The 18699-nt window shown below is 39.6% G+C and overlaps 1 pseudogene; it reads right to left on the bottom strand.

The window, feature by feature from the left end:
- LOC127197852 (olfactory receptor 8B12-like) overlaps positions 1-18699 on the bottom strand; it is a 35905-nt pseudogene that overhangs the window by 16848 nt on the left and 358 nt on the right.

The raw sequence follows: 18699 nt of genomic DNA, 5'->3' as shown, positions 1-18699 counted from the left end.
TAAATTATAATAATTTTTAAAGTAAAAAAAAAAAAGGAACAAAAAGAAAATTTTCAAACCTGGTCAGAAATACAAATGGGCCAGCCTAAGTGGCACAGTTAGTGATTCCAGCTCAAAATGTCTGGGAGGAGCGAAGGCAGAGGAAGCCAGATTACCACAAAGAGCAAACAGCTCTGTAGCCTTTCTTTCCACAGGCAAGTGACTGACTCATAATTAACAAAACCAAAAGCTTCCTCAACATATGAAGCATCAGGAAAAAGATACATATGCTGTTAAGAATTTTGCTCATCATCATGCATAAAGAGCAAAAAAATACATCCAGAAAGGAGAGAAGCTGATGATACAAATGATAAATGACCAATTTACTTCTCTGTTTAATGCCAGGCGAGAAGTGTGCCAGTCACTGTACCCCAACCACCCACACCCAGATATTGTTCTTCTTTTGATGCATTGCAGTTTGGAGTGATCTTCCACAGCAATCCTTTCCAGGACGTTCCATTCAAGGTGCCTGAGTTCTAGTCCCTGGTAAGAAGAGTGCAGAAAGCTTGGAACTTTATATTTCCTGAAGTATTGCTCAAGGTCACGATTGACAGATGAAAGTCATAAATACTCCAGATGCCTGAACCTTGCTCATGACAATTCTGAGATATGTCAAAGTGTCTTCAAAGATGCCATGCAGGTGGGAACTACAGTCAACTGTTCCTAGAGCTTGCTTTATATTGTGACTTTCTTAGTAGTCTTCAATCTGTCTCAGTACTGCATCCTTCTGCAGAGTTGGGCTGTAATGCTCCTGTATTATTAGAGTCCTCTGAGGGAGTAAAATAGATAAGCCTGATCATAAAGAGGGACTTATTAGACTAACTTGCAGGGTAGAGTCCTGGTAGTCCAACATGGCTATCCCACAAAGGAAAGGCAGAGACGTCAATAGTTGTTCAGTCCCTGAGGCTGGCTGTCTCTATAGTCCCAGTCTGCTCCTGGAGTCCTGGAGGATTCCTGGTGAGCTTCTGACTTTCATTCTACACTGGAATCCTGGAAGGGTTGGATCAGTACCAGCTTCAGCAATAAGGTGAGCATAAACAGGCAAAAAGAAAAAGAATAAAAAAGCTTCCTTCTACATCCTTTCACATGGGCTGCCATTAGAAAATATAGACCAGATTTAGGGTGGGTCTTCACACTTCAAATAACACAATTAGTAGAGTCTCCCAAATCAGTGGCCAGCAGCTTGGTGTTCATTGATTCCAGATGTAGTGAAGTGTACAGCCAGGATTAGCCATCACAGCTCCCAAAGAAGTCACTGTGACATAAACCTTCACCTTGACTGGTGATCCCTATCCATGGTCCATCCACAAGAGGAAGGAAATCAGATAGAAAGGTCAGAGAGTAGATCGCCCCAGAGCCACAAAGAATATGAAACCACTTGGAATTTTTAATCACTTCTTTTCATAGGGAAAGTGCTCAGAATTTAGAACATACCATAATTTCTTTAAAAATAAAAAGACTGTATAAATCAGTATAATTCTAATTCCCAGGAAGAATCCTAGGAAGCAGCAGGTGAGTAGGAAACTGGGAATGGCTTGCATGTGGCTGAGGGAGACTGATCTGACCCTGCTTCCAGAGCAGGAGCAGAAGTGTCACCAGGGAACTTTTTAGGAATAAACATTCTTAAGTCCAGATCATCATAATGGCTCAGGAGGTAAAGATGTTTGCCATGCAAGCCTGGAAACTTAGGTTCAGTACTTAGAACACATATGGAAGGGGAGAAATTAGTCCACACTTGTCCTCTGGCCTCTATATGTGTGCCACAGTACGTGCACGCACACATGTGCATATTTACACACAAATGATAATTCTGAAATACCACTCAAATTCTACCATAATCTGTATTTTATATGCTCTGACAGGTATTTCATTACAGAAGTCCACTATATTTATGAATTCAGTTACCTATGGTCAACAATGGTTCAAAAGTATCAGCTATGAAGTTCCATGATTAATCAAACTTGTATAATTAAAATAACTTTTATTTCAGTGGACTCTGTCTCCTGCTACATCTGTGGGTTAAGTACGTTCAAGTCAGTCATCCATGGAATCAAAAAAAATTTTTTAACCTGAACATGTATACCTAAATAATATATGTGATATGCAGTATCATAAGTGATTTAGAGATGGTTTAAATTATACAAAAGATTTTCTACACAGATTTGCATATGTTATATCCAAATGCTGCACCATTTGTACAAGGGACTTTACTCCAGAGCTCAAAGCAGAGCTGGATTCTGATATCCATGGTAGGCTGTGGAACTGATCTCCATGGATTCCATAAAGCAGTTATACGTTGTTTTCATCATTTGATATTTTGTCATTGATGTCATTAATCTACAAATTGAGCTTTACAAAAGATATTTGTGCATAGGATAAACTTTGTAGTATAGCCCCCCACTAGGAGTTCTGTCTGGTTAGAGGGTGGCCTCTTCAGTCTCGATGACCCCCACTACTAGGGGGTCTCAGCCAGAGCCACCCCTCTATCCTCCCAGGAGCTTAGATGACCACATCCATAGTTTCTCTTCTCTCTGCAAGCCCTCTGTGCACACACACGCACACATGCACACACACACACGCACGCATGCACGCACACACGCACACACCCTGCTCTCCCCACATCTGATCCTCACCTTCATTTCCCTTAGAACTCCCTCTCCTGTCCTGTTCCCTCTTTTCAACGACTTCCGCTGTCTGTTCTATTTCCCCTTCTGAGTGAGATTCAAACATTCCTCCTTGGTCTCTCTTTGTTACTTAGCTTCCTTAGGTCTGTGAATTGTAGTATGGCTTTCCTGTACTAATGGCTAATATCTGCTTATAAGTGAATACATAATATGTGTGTCTTTCTCAGTCTGGGTTACCTCACTCAGGATGATCTTCCATCCATTTGCCTGTGAATTTCATAATTTCTTTGTTTTTTATAGCTGAGTAGTATTCCATTATGTAAAGGAAAAACTTTGACCCAAAACTTACCCTGCCTACAAGATATGCAGAGATAAAGACAGAGCAGAGATTGAGGGAATACCCATCCAATGCTGGCCCAACCTGTTACTCACACCAAGGGAGACAGCCAACCCCTAACACTATTAATGACACTCTGCTGTGCTTGCAGAAAGGAGCCTATTATAGCTGTCCTCTGAGAGGTCCCACCTAGCAACAGATCGAAATGGATGCTAAAACTCACAGGCAAACATTAAACAGAGGGCAGGGAGCCTTGTAGAAGAGGAGTGGTAAGGATAGAAGGACCTGGAGGCAACAGGAACTCCACAAGAAGACCTACAGAGCCAACTAATTTGGGCCCAGTGGGGCTTCCAGAGACTGAATCACCAACCAAGGACCATGCATGGACTGGACCTTCACCCCCTACACATATGTATCTGAGGGGCAGCTTGGTCTTCATGTGGGTCCCTGGAAAGGGGACCAGGGTCTGTCTCTGACAAGGACTCTTCCCCCTGGTGTGGCTGCCTTTCCAGGCCACCATAGAAGAGGATGCACTCAGTCCTGATGTGACTTAATGTGCTGGGGTGGTTTGGTAGGGAGGGGCTCCCCTTTTCTGAGTGGTAGGAGAGTGGGAAGATGGTGGGAGGGTGGGTCCAGGAGGAGAGAAGAGAGGGTGCTATGATTAGGATGTAAAGTGAAGAAAGGAGAGAGAGAGAGAGAGAGAGAGAGAGAGAGAGAGAGAGAGAGAGAGAGAGAGAAAGGAAGGAAGGAAGGAAGGAAGGAAGGAAGGAAGGAAGGAAGGAAGGAAGGAAGGAAAAAAGAAATATAGCCCTATGGATAAGGGGGTGGCTATGTAGTCCTTAATCCCAAGAGGTGAAATGGGATACATGCATTTACCTAATTTAAATAAAAAGATCAACTTTGTGTTTGGTCTCAAAAGAGGAAACACAACAGTTAAAAGAATAGTCTGTCTGAGATAAAGATGGTTAGTCATAATCTCAGTGCCATAAAAATCCACCGGCTTAGAACATGGAAACAGCCTAACTGTCCATCAGTAGAAGAATGGATAAAGAAACTGTGGTACATATACACTATGGAGTACTACTCAGCTATTAAAAACAAGGAATTCCCGAAATTTGTGGATAAATGGATTGAGCTAGAAATGATCATAATCAGTGAGTTAACCCAGAAGCAGAAAGACTCAAATGGTATATACTCACTTATATCTGCATACTAGCCCAAGGGGCACGTCCCACGAAAACCTTCACTTACCAGGAAACTGGGACAGAGGGGAAGACATCCTATTGGGACTCTAAATGAGAGAAGCATGGGAGAATAGCAAAGTAGAAGGATCCAGAGGGTCCTAGAAACCTACAAGTAGAACATTATGATAGGCAGATTTGGGCCCAGGGGTCCCACTCAAACTAAGGCACCAGCCAAGGACAATGCAGGTGGTAAACTTTAAACCCCTACCCAGATCTAGCCAACAGTCAGAACATTCTCCACAGTTGAGTGGAGAGTGGGATATGTTTTTCTCATGTACTCTGGTGCCTCACATTTGACCATGTCCCCTGGAGGAGGAGACCAGGTGACACACAAAGGAAGGACAGCAGGTTGCCAAGAAGAGACTTGATACCCTATGAGCATATACAGGGGGAGGTAATCCCCCTCAGGAACAGTCATAGGGGAGGGGAATAAGGGGAAAATGGGAGGGAGTGAAGAATGGGAGGATACAAGGGATGGGATAACCATTGAGATGTAACAAGAATAAATTAATTTAAAAAATTTTTTTAAAAAGAAGACCTAAATAAACAGGCTTAATTTAAAAAAAAAAAATCCAGCGGCTTATCAAACAGATGTTGGGAAGGGCAGAGAGATTGATGAGGACCATGATCTTGAAACAAGGCTGTGCCTGATAATTCAACTACACTGAAGAAAGGAAGCACCATCTATCTATGACACCTTGACCGTAGAGTGATGAGTAAAGGAGAGGTCCATTATATTTGTATAGATCAGAACTCTAAAGGGATTTTATTTCCCCAAAAGACTGCCCACCCCAATATAGAAGCACAAACCTCTTTAGACCCAGTGTAAGGAGCAAGGCTGAGTTGAAGCTGGAATCCCTACTTAGGCTCCCAGCAAGAAACATTTAATACCACAGATTAGGGACCTGGCAATCATTCAGTTAAAGTGTCTATCTCCTAGCAAACTGCTTCATTTCAGTAAAATACCTACAACCTTTAAAATGTCCAGATTCTATGTTTATCAAATAACAATGGAAACTTACCCCCAAAAGAGGACTCAAAACCAGTGCATGAAGGAAAGAGAGGAGTAAATGTCATCTTACCATTGGCTCTATGCAAGCAATGTTCTGCATAGAGACAGCGTGGAAATATCACACGTAACCACAGTGACATTTTTCTAAAGATACCTCACTTTGGAAGGCAAGATTCTGTACATATTCTCTATTATTTTGGCTAAGGCATAAGTTCACTATATGAATGATTCATACTTCTATTCAGTAATTATTCCATATTTCCATAATTTATGCATTTTAAGTGCATATAAATATTAAATTACACTCAATTGCTAAAAATGTTTTCCTCCAAAACATGGTATTAACTAAATGATGGTGCTGTTTATATAGATTTACCTTCTTAAATAATGCTACATATTTTTTTCCCATAAAAATTAGAAAGACAGTAGTGGTTAAAACTGGAATGGGCGGAGTAGCTATAATTTCAGTTCAGACAACCACTAACCCTGATCCTTTCCTAACCTCAACTGGGTTATATAACAGAATCAGACAGTATTTAATCTGTGAGATTGGCTTTTTTCACATGGCATAATTCTATTGAAATTCACCCAAGGTGCAATGTGCATGAATAACGTGTTCCTTCTCGGAGGAGGAAGATGTGGTTTTAAAAAGGCAATGCAAACAAGGGATCCTTGTGGCAATGAATTGTTATATATCTTGGCTGTCCCAACAGCAATATTTTGGTTGTCATATTGCACTAAAGTGTTGCTAAACCACGCCAGTGGGGGAAAGGATGCATGGGATCCTTGTTTCTTACAGCCAACTGGGATTTTTGTAATTATACAGAAACAAAAAAAATTCACTAAAAAAGTGATTAAATAATTAGTTGAGGCCAAACTGTGATTATTTCCACCTCATGGTTGGAAGAGAAAAGGTCAATCTTTGTGGTTTCAGAAGTTGCAATCCATGGTCCCTGGGGACATGGTTTGTTGTTATGATTTGTGATTATGATTATGTTATGATTGGTTGTTTTAAATTGGAATTTTTAGGAGTGAACTCCCATCATGATGGAAGCACGTGACAGAGGTAGCCTATTTACCTCACAACAGCCAGGAAGCAAAGAAAAATGAGACAAGCCAGGGTCCTGATAACCCTTTCAAGAACACACCTTAACAGCCCAAACTTTCTCCAACTAAAGCCCACATCCTAAATATTCCACCACATCCCAGAAGCTCCATCCTTTGGGGACCAAGACTTTAGCATATGGGCCTTTAAGAGACATTTCAGATCCAAACTAATCAATAAATAAATCCCAGAGCAAAAAGTAGCAATATAATTTGAAATTCATTCCTAATTAGAAGACAGAATAAAGCCATGGTGCTTAAAGCCTTCATTATTATTTAACATTGTATTACAGGAATTAGAAAATGTTGATTGACATTAAGGAGAGAAAAATAAGTGGCATAAAAGTTAGAAGTCAATAAGCATAAACTTTTTTTACAGGCTTTTAATTTATTCACCAAAATGAAATAAGGATGTTTAAGGTGACAGTTAAGTTTATTACCATGATTTGATTATTATACAATGAATGCATAGATTGAAACATCACATTGAACTATATAAACAGTTATTAAATAAAAAAACATTTAAAATATAAATCTCTACAAATGACAAATTGTATTACAACCTATAAAACTAACATATTTATTAGTATAGTTCACAAATAATAATCAGAAAACCTAGTGTGAAAGATAAGAGTCTCATTACAATCACAACAACAGCATCCCCAAAAATAAAACAAATAAAATGTATGCAAAAGAGAAATAAAACAAATTATTAAACATTCACAATACTACTGATACAAGCCTGTAAAAATAATAGGAAGCTGTATCACACTTCAAGACTCAAAGCTTTAAAACCCAGAGGTGTGGAGACTCCTACCCGTAGTTTACTAGTCAGCTTAAGAAAAGATCTTTAATGCATCTATTCTATCATGTTTTTGTTGGAGTTAAACCAAATTAATTTCAGAAGTTATAGTTACATATGAATACTCATCAAATCCCCCAAAGAAGAGTAGGTAGGAAGTTAGCCTAATGATGTGAGAATATATTGAAATTTCTATAGTTAAAGCAGTGTGGTGGAATTGGCTTAGTGGTAGACTGATGGACCAAAGATGCCGAATGGAAAACTGAGGAACAGCCAACTTCCTTGACATTTGCTATGTGATAAAGGCAGGAGCTCAAAATTAGAAAAAGATGGACATTTCTGTAAATGACAATGGAGTACGTGGATAACCATATGGAAAAAGATAAAGTTGGATCCATTCACAGTGTACATTAGTACAACTTATAAATAAATCAGACATCCACCAGTTAAAAACATCAAGTGATACAAAACAATAGAGCTAAAATATAATAACAAGTAAATTGCTTCACAAACTAAGAAGCTATGAAGTATTTCTGTGATTAAAATATCGGAAATTATAAAATATTAATAAATTCAATCAAAAGCAAGTTTTTATACAATAAAACAAAAGTGAGAAGCCAATCACAAAATAAGAAAAATACATGTCACTTAGACCTCAGCTAAAAAGTTAATATCTCTAATATACAAATGAAAACAAAAGAATCAGAATCTCAGAAGAAAAGGAGCAAAGGATTTTAAAACTAAGCGCTACATATCAGAGATCATAGCCATGAGTACTCAATAACATTCTCAGTCTTTCTCATTACAAGAGAAAACAAAACAACACAAACATTTCTTCTTCAGTTATCACTTGGAAACTTGAAATATTTTTAATATATTTATTTTTTACATATACATTTATATTATTACACACATATATAATAAACTACCTATAGCAAGAATAACCATGACACAATCAGGAATTATATAAATGTTACATTCTTAGTGTTTCGGCCATTTGTATTTGACAGCCTTGAAGAAAACATCTTTCCTATCTTGGTGCATCTAAAATTCTGAATGTAAATCAATCTCCATCACATCTTGTCATTATCAACTTAAAGCATCTAGCTAGACCTAATAACATCTTAGCCCCTAAACAACTAAACTCCATTGTAAAACTAAGCTACCTGTCTTCAACTCCATCAGAGACTTGAGAAGGAATAAACTTGATTACCTGAGTGTTCTGGGAGTGCAGGTTAGTAGCTTTCCAAATGAGAAGATGACAGAGACAGTTTTCTACCTGAATAGTCACTCAAAACTCTCTACTATATTGAAGCATCTTCTTCAGCCTTCTGGCCCAATATATCTGACAGACATATTTGTGAGACAGGAACTGTTGAGGACTTGCTTGCCCTGTCTTGGCAGAGTTTGGACGTCAACTCTGCCTGCATCAAAGCTTGCCCTTTTTAGGCAGAATTCTGTCTGTAGCAGAAACGAGGACATTTTGCTCAATGGCCTGTTTGCCACGTTTAAAGCCATCATAATTTAAGAATTGCTACATTAGAGAAATTAATGTAGCCACTCCCATTTATTTCTAAGGAGACTACAAATGCCAACTCTTCATATATTTAAGGCTGTTTCTGTCAAAATATGAGTAGAGGGTTTTTTTTTTTTTTTAGGAATTTATGGACTAAATAAAAAGTAATTAAAATGTTAAGGATCTAAGGTAACCAAAACAGTTTGTTAAAGGTGACTAAAGGTAGAGGGCCCACAGATGCAATAATGGCATAAACATCATGGAAGTAACCAGTCACTTTCTGGTTGGATTGAAGGCTCACTCCAAAAGATGCAACTCATACCTGACATCTTGTTGGTCCAAGAGCATGTGGCTAGGCAGATCAGAGGCCCTAGGAGTGAGCCTAGTGCTATTATGCTGTTAAATGGATATAGCATTAAACTGACTCCTGATGACACACTGCGATACCAATAGATTAGTTAACCTCTCAGCACACATCAGAGAAGCTTCTATTAGCAATAGGCAACGATTTACACCCAGACCCACAACTGCAAGGTACAGAGAATAAAAGACTGCAGAGTGCTCAGCCCTAAATGGGACATCTATATCCTATCCCCATTCTCCCAAGAACCAAGAATCATTATAAATGAGGGGGTAAGAAGACTTTAAGAGCTAGATATGGTGAATGAATACAAGTAAAGAACATCCCCTGTTCCCAGCAGGACTGCTACACGTATGAACTCACAGCAGTATGACAGCATGCACAGCCTTGTGCAAGTTCCAACCAGACTAACCCCTAACACAAAGAGAGGAGGAAGACACAAAACCCAACCCCAGCCAAGGAGCTAGTGTCAATTGATAGCTGCTAGGAAAGGGTGTTGGTGTTCTACAAACACTGGTAGCCCTATTAGCGATGCCACTATATTCCTGCGGAACACTGAACAGTGAAGGCTATATGAGCACCACAAATTGGACTTAATTGTGGGGGCAGGGGACTACACTAAGTTGGGTGGGTAGAGAAAGAAAGGATGGTTAGAGGAGTGAAGGAAGGGCTGAATAATATTAAAACATGCTGTACAAAAGTCTTCAAGAATTAATAAAAGTCAAATGTCCTAACGTATGTATCTGCTCCTGTCTATCTATTCTTTTGCTCCATTAACGACTGTCCTCTGCACAAAAGGCTTCTCTGATGAGAAGTTAGAGCTGAAAAAAATCTACATAAATAGCTGTATATTTAATGTTTGTTTCAATACTATATCTGTTTAGCAAAATAACAGTAATAGGTTACCCAGCCATAGGTTCTTGGTCAGAAACAGTACCAAGCATCCCTTCCTCCTGTGAAGTAAGTCATCAGGAGGGATTTGTTGCTCCATAACATTCATGCCATGGTTGCACACATGGATGTATCTTGTCCGACTGTTGATGACTTTTCTGCCCCAGCAGTTTGAATAGTACCTTCTATGAGAGCAGCATGGAGGAAGCTTCCAGAGTCAGAACCAGCTTGCTTTCTCCATGTCCTGTGGCCCACCTGTGTGATGTCTTCAGCAACAGAGTCTTACAATTAAAGCATGATGGGCAAGAGTTGTAGCAGTTGTTTGAGGGAGCTCTTCATATGCTGACCACTTCATATATTTTAAATGCACATTCTTTATCATATGTCTCTCTTTTAGGAGGTGTATTCCACTAAACTGTCTCCCTAGGTCTCCACCCACCAACTCAGAGGACATCATGTTTACTCCTATATAAAACCAAACATGCCTCCCTCACACACATTACAAAGTCACCCAACACCAATCTCGTCATTTTGCCAAGACCAACTCAACAAAATATTCCACCTCCTACACTCTTGCAAAATGTGATATATTAAAATTATCCTGTGAAAAATAACATGAAATTGCTTAAATGTGTTAGGTCAACTGGCATGTGAAATTAAATCGTCCAAGAAAAAGGGAAGGAAAGAAAAATACTTCATGATAAAAACCATAATAAACTAGGTTCAAGCCAGGTTTCCAATGCCAGAACCAGGTATTTTTGTTCTTGGTTAACAGGCAAATTTTTACTCTCCAAAGTATACCTATCTTGTGATATAAAGAGGTAATTTGAAATGATTTCTAAACACATTTTCTAAATTATTTTTTTTTAATGTCCACTGATGTTTTTCCTGCATATATGTCAGTGTGAGGGTGTCAGATCTTGGAATTACAGGCCGTTGTGAGCTGCCATGTCAGAGCTTGGAATTGAACCCTAGTTCTTTGGAAGAGCAGTCAGTGCTCTTAACCGCTGAGCCATCTCTCCAGCCCCTTTCTGAACACATTTAACATAAACTATTCAGTAATTGAAAAAACTATATTTTAAAACAGGAAAATATAAATACAAAAGAAATAAATTCATAAAGGGAAAAAGTTAAAATTCCCTCTACATATAAAATGGAAGGCACTGGAGTTTCATTACTTGTTGAAAAATGATGTGGATAATAAAAACCACAGTAATAAAAAAATGTCTTTGGATCCCCTACTTGATTTCAGAAAAAAAAAAAAAAAAAAAAAACTAATAGTGTATATTCTGGGCTGGAAAGATGGCTCCACTGTTAAAAGCATGGGCAGCTCTCCCAAAAGACTCAAGTTCAGTTCCCAGTATCCACATCAGGTGGTTCCAACCACCTGCAACGCCTGTTTCAGGGGATATGATGTCCTTTCCTGGCCTCAGCAGATGCCTGCACTACACGCATACTCACACACACACATATGCGCACACATGCACATGCGAGCACACACACACACACACACACACACACACACACAAAATAACATTGACAGTTTTATTCCTCAGATTAATAGGTTAAATGTGGACACACGGTGGTGGATAACAGGGAAAACAACTTCCCTCCAACCTAGGTGTTAAATGCAGTTTGGGGTACATAAAACTTCCTCATCCAAAGAAGAGAAAAACTGTAATTACATGGGACTGACTAGTACTTAATATTTTTAAATTTCCTCTTTGAGGAGCTAATATAAAAATTCTGGAATAAGAAGAGCATAGAATATAAGAAATAAAAATCAAAGTCATTTGTGGTGGGCATAGGCCTGCAATCCCAGGACAGGGTTCAGAGGCAGAAGGATCAGCACAAGTTTGAAGTTGGCCTGTTCTACATAACAAGTTCCAGGCTACCTGAAGGTACACAGACAGTCTTTTAAAAGGGTGAAGTGGGCTTGGCAGAGGGCAGTTGGCAGAGGGAAATAATGTCACATGTAGAGATTGATAAGACTCTGAAAAGGGGGTCAGAAATCACTATTTCCTAAGCATGCTATAGCTCCCGAACCCCTCACTGTCAGTACACTCAATTAACTAGTAACGTAAACAGATCTGAGAAGACACGATGACCGAGTACACCAGGACCTTACCAGCTAGGCACTGGTCATACACCATCACTGACAGTGTGACGGGCTCAGGTGATACAGGAAAAGCTTACTCATACACCATACATCCTGCAACGGAAATCATCGGAAGCAAAGTCATTAGCTTTCGGGGAATAATATTTTTTAAAAAAACCTAAAAATCTCCAAACGACAATATTGGGATCTGTGGGTGAGAGTTCTGTCCTATCAAAATGCTCAGGGTTTGCACCATGGTGACGTAGACACCTCAGAGAAGTAACAATGGGATCTGGAATCTCGGCTGGTCAGGGAAACCCAGGGAGGAACCTTTCATGGACGCGGAGTTTCTAGCCAGCCTTCTCCCAGATAAGGTTAAGCGAGAGAAATAAGGAGCCATGGAGAGAAAAATTCCAATCTCCTCTTTCTTGAAAACTGCATCCAAACAGGGACTTCAGAGCTTCAACAACATAGCATTTCCCTGGCCTTGTCTTTGTTTTCATGGTCCCCGAGTGCTTTCATTCCGGCAATGGTTTCAGTGAAATTCATCTTGAAGGGTAGAGGTTGATACAACAGAAAGGCTCCACGTGATTTAGACGGTGTAGCAATAGAGACAGGATAGCCATACCAACATTTATTGGACCCTCTTACGCAATCTTTTCCCTCTGCCGCCAAGATGAAATTAGTTAGAACCTGAGTCCCCTCTCTAGAGTGACTCTACAGAGACCCTGTCAGGCCTTCCATCCGTGTTGGGGACTGTAGTAAGCAGACCCTGAGGACGAAGTTCCATAACCCAAAGTCTCACACTATCATTACTAGATGATAAGAGTATTTGCATAAATGTGGGGAGCTGTTCATTAAAAGCTAAGATAAAAGAAAGAAAACGTTTATTGAATGTGTCTAATGTTGTGTGGCATTACAACTCTGCCCATTTTACTGGTGGGACCCAGAGCCTAAGCAACTTGTACAAAGCCTCGAGGCTACTGAGATGGAGCAGTCAGTGAACTCTGACTTTCTGGCTCCTTGCTTTCACTTTCTAACCAGTCTCATCAAGACACAGTGGGTCAGGCAGGCACTTACCCTTTCAGTCTGTAGCCACATGGCTTCTCTCTGCAGCTTCTGGACACAAATAGCTCTGGGAGAAAAAGAAGGTAGAACATCTCCCCATCTGTTTCTGCTTCCTTGCTTTTAGGACCAAAACTTCTAGTTTTTTCTTGGTTCTCTGGCTGAACAGCAGAGCATGCTCTCTGAATCTGCCTTTGCCCTGGGGCTCCTGTACAGTCTCTGCAGAGAATGACAGCATACTTTCCTAGCACTGTGGGCCATCACAGGGGTCTGAGGACTGAATCTGGATTAGAGATCTCAGTGAGGTAGTTGCAGAGGGTTCACAGATCCATTGTCAGAAGTCTGTGCCAACACACACACACACACACACACAACATACAAATACACCCTTGATAATACATCACATGACTTTTAGTAGTTTGTTCATTCAAGTTGCATGCACAATTTTTATATGCACAATTAAAAGCAAATTACTGTGAGAAAATATTTTTTTTTGCTATTCTGTACTGAAGCACACACTATACACAACCCACCACATCTGGCTCAGGTACTTCATGGGGAGACAAAGAACCCAACAGCAACGTGCCAATAATCCTGTCTTCTTTATTGTTCACAACAGCTTCATAAGGAAGACCTATTGTTCTCCACATAAAATGGCAGAGCACCCAGGATATACACTACAGAATCCACAGTCAATCCCACTGAGCTCCTTAAACGCTAATTACATTATTGACAGCATCCAACTTTGCCTCCCACCAAGTGCTTTGAGGCCACATGGATACATCAGTGGGAACCTGCTCGCCCTTGGCTCAACAGTGACAATAATAATCCTTCATTAGTCAAATATACACAATTGCCCTGGCCCCAGAGTCAGTCTGAAAGAAACTCCAAAAAAAGAAAGAGAAAGGCAAGTCATTAAAACAAAATTAAAATCAGCCCATAAGGCTGGTTCCTCGGATCCAAGTGCAAAGAAGACGTTGGAGTTTCTCTGGAAGCTCTGAGGGGATTTTTGTCTGTTGCTTCAGAGACAGTTGCCATGACAACTTCATTTCCAAATGAATCTTAGACAGGCTTCTCTCTAAAGTCGTATTACCTAATGGCTTGCTCCAGGACAAACAGCAAGCAAAAAACAACTATGTTGATGTTTTCTCTTTTTTTTTTTTTATGATATCCCCAGCATCCAAAGCTTGAGTCTCAAAAAACTGACTTTCTTCTTTTATTTATTTATAGTTTAAATGATATATTATTTCTACATCATAGAATATAAAATGGTTTGCATACAACATTTTTTGCATACAGGCTCATGTATGTGTATTCACTCTTAGGCTTCCGGAAGACAGTGGATTGCAAGTACAGTCCAGAGCCAACCATTGAACACTATGAGGTTCTGCCTTGAGTAAGGAGAAACACAAGCTTCTTAAAGCCTTCACCCCTACGTTCCATTGTCTTTAGTACAGGAAAGTACTCTGCACCCTACCAAGGGAGAAGCATAAACACCAACCCAACCACAAATCCTTTCATCTACAATGGTGTCTTGCCTGCATTATATGCTAGTACAAGGGTGGTGGCAAAAAGCTGTGGGAGTAACCAAGCAATATCTGAACTTAATGCCCACCCCATGAGATGGAGCCCAAGCCCAACATTGATTGGGTGATCAAAAAGCTGAGACTAGAGAGCCAACAGATCTAGAGGGAAAACAAATGAAAATACCCATAGATCAGTGTCCTGACCAGCCATCATCAGAGTAGCTTCCTCCTGCAAAAGATGGGAACAAATACAGAGATCCACAGCCAGGCACTATGCAGAGAGTGAGAGACCTTGGAACATTCAGCCCTAAGTGGGTGTCTCCATAATATTATTCCCTGCAGAGATCAGGAAACCCTGAAGCAGAGAGGCAGGAAGAATGTAAGAACCAGAGGGGATAGAGGACACCAGAACAAGCCCCTCTACATTAACTCACAGAGACTAAGGCAACACGCATAGGGCCTGCACACATCTACACCCAAAGGGACCCTAGAGCTTGAAAGAAGAAGACACACACCTCATCCCTAACCCAGAAGCTGTCGCCAATTGATAACTACTTGCAAATGAAAATTTAGTTTTCGGAGAGATGGCTCAGCAGTTAAGAGCACTGACTGCTCTTCCAGAAGTCATGAATTCAATTCTCAGTAACCACATGGTGGCTCACAACCATCTATAATGTGATCTGATACCCTTCTCTGGCCTGCAGGCGTACATGCAGGCAGAGTTCTGTATGCATGATAATAAATAAATAAATCTTTAAAAAAAAAAAAAGAAAAGAAAATTTAGTTTTCTACAAAGGAGTCTCACTGGAAAAAGAGACTACTCTTAAAGATAGGCCCATGCCCAGCAGTAGATGGACAACAGTTAATGAACTCAGCAGCATCTTTGGCAGTTCCTTGTTTCATAATGTCATGTCAAGACTTTTTCTTTTTATTATCTTATTTTTCAATTTTTTTATTTTTATTTTATTTCATTCACATATTTTTCTCCTTTTTACAGTTTAATGCTTTTATGGGATTCCAAAGTATGTGACTAAGTGGGTCTCTGCACCTATATCTGTGTCTCGTGCTTTCTCTTGGACTTTTTTCCTTCACTTTGTTTGTTTTATCCTGCTCCAATGTATAGGGTTTGGGTTTTGTTTTGTTTTGTTTTTGGTTTGATTTGGTTTTTTTGTTTTGTTCTGTTTTGGTTTTTTTTTTTTTTTTATTGCTTGTTTATTTTATTATTATCCCTTATAAGTCAGTTTATTTTCTAATGAGAAAAACAAGGAGGTGGATTCTGAGGGGAGGAGGAAATGGGAGAAGAGAAAGAGAAAAATGTAACCAGGATATAGCATGTGAGAAGAAAATCTACTTCATAAAAGGAAAAAAAGAAAAAGAAGAAACAACACAAACTTGGCCAGAGAGAAGAGACAGCATTGAAGAGGACTTCTTTGTCATGGCTACACTTCAGACAGCATCTGAGAAAATGCATGGAATTAGTCTGTTCACTCCCAAAGTGAATCTTTCTACCTCAAGTAATCTAACTAGAAAATGCCTCACAGGCATACCAGAGGCTTGTTTCCTGGGTGCTTCTGGAGCCTTCCGTGTTTACAGTATTACCCACTACATAGAGCAAACAAAATAGATGTTTTGGCTACAGAGTGAAACCTCATCTAAAAAAAAAAAAAAAAAAAATGTTATGTGAACATGTTTTCCCTAATGTAACTACCGAGATATGGAACTTCTGGGTCATAGGACAAAGTGTTATTCCTATAAAGAAGTGTTAAAATAGTGTTAAAATGCTTTTTAATACAAAGAGAGAAAATAAAAATAAAGTATACATTCAGAGTTAGAACTCAAAACTAACATAATAGAAGCAACTTCAGTGTAGCAGGAGGGCCTCCAGATAGACTTGTAAAGTATTAAATCAGTAACAGGGTAGTTATTCCTCCCAGATTTTCATCATGTTTTCAGATATACCATATTTCTTGAAGTTACAGGGTTTGGGGGTTATGGTGGGTTTTTTGTTTCTCAAAACAGGGTTTCTCTATGTAGCACTGGCTGCCCTGGACTCACTCTGTAGACTAGGCTGGCCTCAAATTTGGAGAAATTTGCTTGCCCCCCATGTGCTGGGATTAAAGGCATTAGCCAACCACACGTGGCCTGCAGTTACAGCTTTTTGAGGAGTGTTTTCTTGTACACATGATTGACAGGTCCATTTGGATTAACTCGTGGGAGAGGACGATAACATGTCTTTGAAATCTTGTAATCTTTGAGGTATTTAGAATGGCGTGACTCCACGAGGGACAAAGGTGGAATTCAAATCCCATTCTTGTGATCAAATATCACATAAGGTATATGTAAAATATTTTTTAAATTTTTTAAACAATAATAAATCTATAGAGTACCCATGCTTTATCAGGAGAAAATAGCCTTTCCGTAAGGAGCCTCAACAACCCCTGCTCCCTCCACTCTCCATTTCCACACAGTATTTTAACTCTAAATGGGGGAGGAAGTGATAATGATGCTTCCTCCCTCTTTCACATGATATTTCAAATCCAAAGGAGTGAAACTGTGGTATTTTCCCATCCTTAAAATTAGTGAGTTACCAAGGAAATGGGAGCTAGAGTCCAATGTCAATGTGAGGACGAGAGCGCATCCCCGATGACCTCCAAACCTGACAAACCCTGAGAAAGCACCTAACAATTTGTTTTATGATTTCAGCAATTACCGCTACGTGGAAGGAAGGCTCTCGTGCTTGTGGATTTAATTTAAGGACTTTTAATTATGCTTTTCCATAAATAGAAATTTTTTCTGGATATTTATTAAAAAGTCTATCTTATAATCATCTCCGAACCTGGATACGAAGATGAACACAACTTTTGCCCATAAAGCAGATTTCACAACAGTCACTCTCTATTATTAGGCTGTGATCAGTGTCAGTTACATGCTTATTATCTCAAGAAAATTGTTAATAGCTCTTTCAGTATCCCAATTAAGTGGTTAGAATGTGGACTTTGAAATCTTATTTCTCAATACAATTCTGGCTTTTCTATTTACCAACTGTGTGATCTTGGGAAATTTGTTTAACCTTTCTGTGAATTCCCAATGTTTGGTGTTAAAATGGGAAAATAACCAAAATATAAAGAACATTTTAATAAGTAAATGGGTACTGCCTGACACAAAGAAGGTACTAAATAAATTTATTGCTACTATTACTTGTAAATATTATATATTTTAATTACTTTAATTCCAGTAATTACTTTACTTAGCTGATTATGGTGACATACACCTGTAATCTCGGCACGTAGTAGGAAAAGGTAGGATGATAAGAAAGTGGACACCATTTGCTGCAATATAGTGAGTTTCAGGCCAGCCTATACTACACGATACCCTGACTCTAATAAATAAATACATTTTTGAGTAATACAAATAAAACCTCCTTCCTGTTTTCATACTGCTTGAAGATGCTATGTAGGCCCCTGTGGTAGAAAAGACAACAGGTCCACATCTTGCCTGTTTGCAACTCTAACCTGACAGACAAGACATACCCACCGATGCAATAGTGGCATTACTGTTAACAGAAGTATACAGCAGCTCTCTAATTAGATTAGAAGCCTGCTCCACAGAAGGGAAGTCACAGCTGGCACTATAAGCCTTGTCAATCGCCCACCACCCCGGAGATCAGAGGCCCTAGAGAGTACTTTGCTATTGTTGTCTTGTTAAATGGTCGTGTTCTCAAACTGCCTTCTAAATAAATAAATTAGAGTTGTTCTGAACGTGTGTCAGAGAACTTCTTTTTCCACTTGGCAGCAGTTAACGCAGGCCTTCATAAGTTGTCAAAGGGCTCGCAATCACTGACTGAGGGTTCAGCTATAAATAATATGGCATCTATGTCAATCCCCCACCCAAAGGTTTGGGGAACATAGCAAAAGAGCAGGCAGAGAAATGGAAGAGGCAAGGGATAGGCAACAGTGGTGTGAAATGCTGTCCTCCGTAGCACTCAAGAACTCACAGTACCTGTAGTTATCCTCAGATGGCCTGTGTAAGACCAAGCTGGTCAGCATTCTAGCATAGATCAGGAGTCATAGATCCCATCCC

The sequence above is a fragment of the Acomys russatus genome, chromosome 14 (assembly GCF_903995435.1).
Source record: "Acomys russatus chromosome 14, mAcoRus1.1, whole genome shotgun sequence".
Lineage (NCBI taxonomy): Eukaryota > Metazoa > Chordata > Mammalia > Rodentia > Muridae > Acomys > Acomys russatus.
This window is presented reverse-complemented; position numbering and strand designations above follow the sequence as displayed.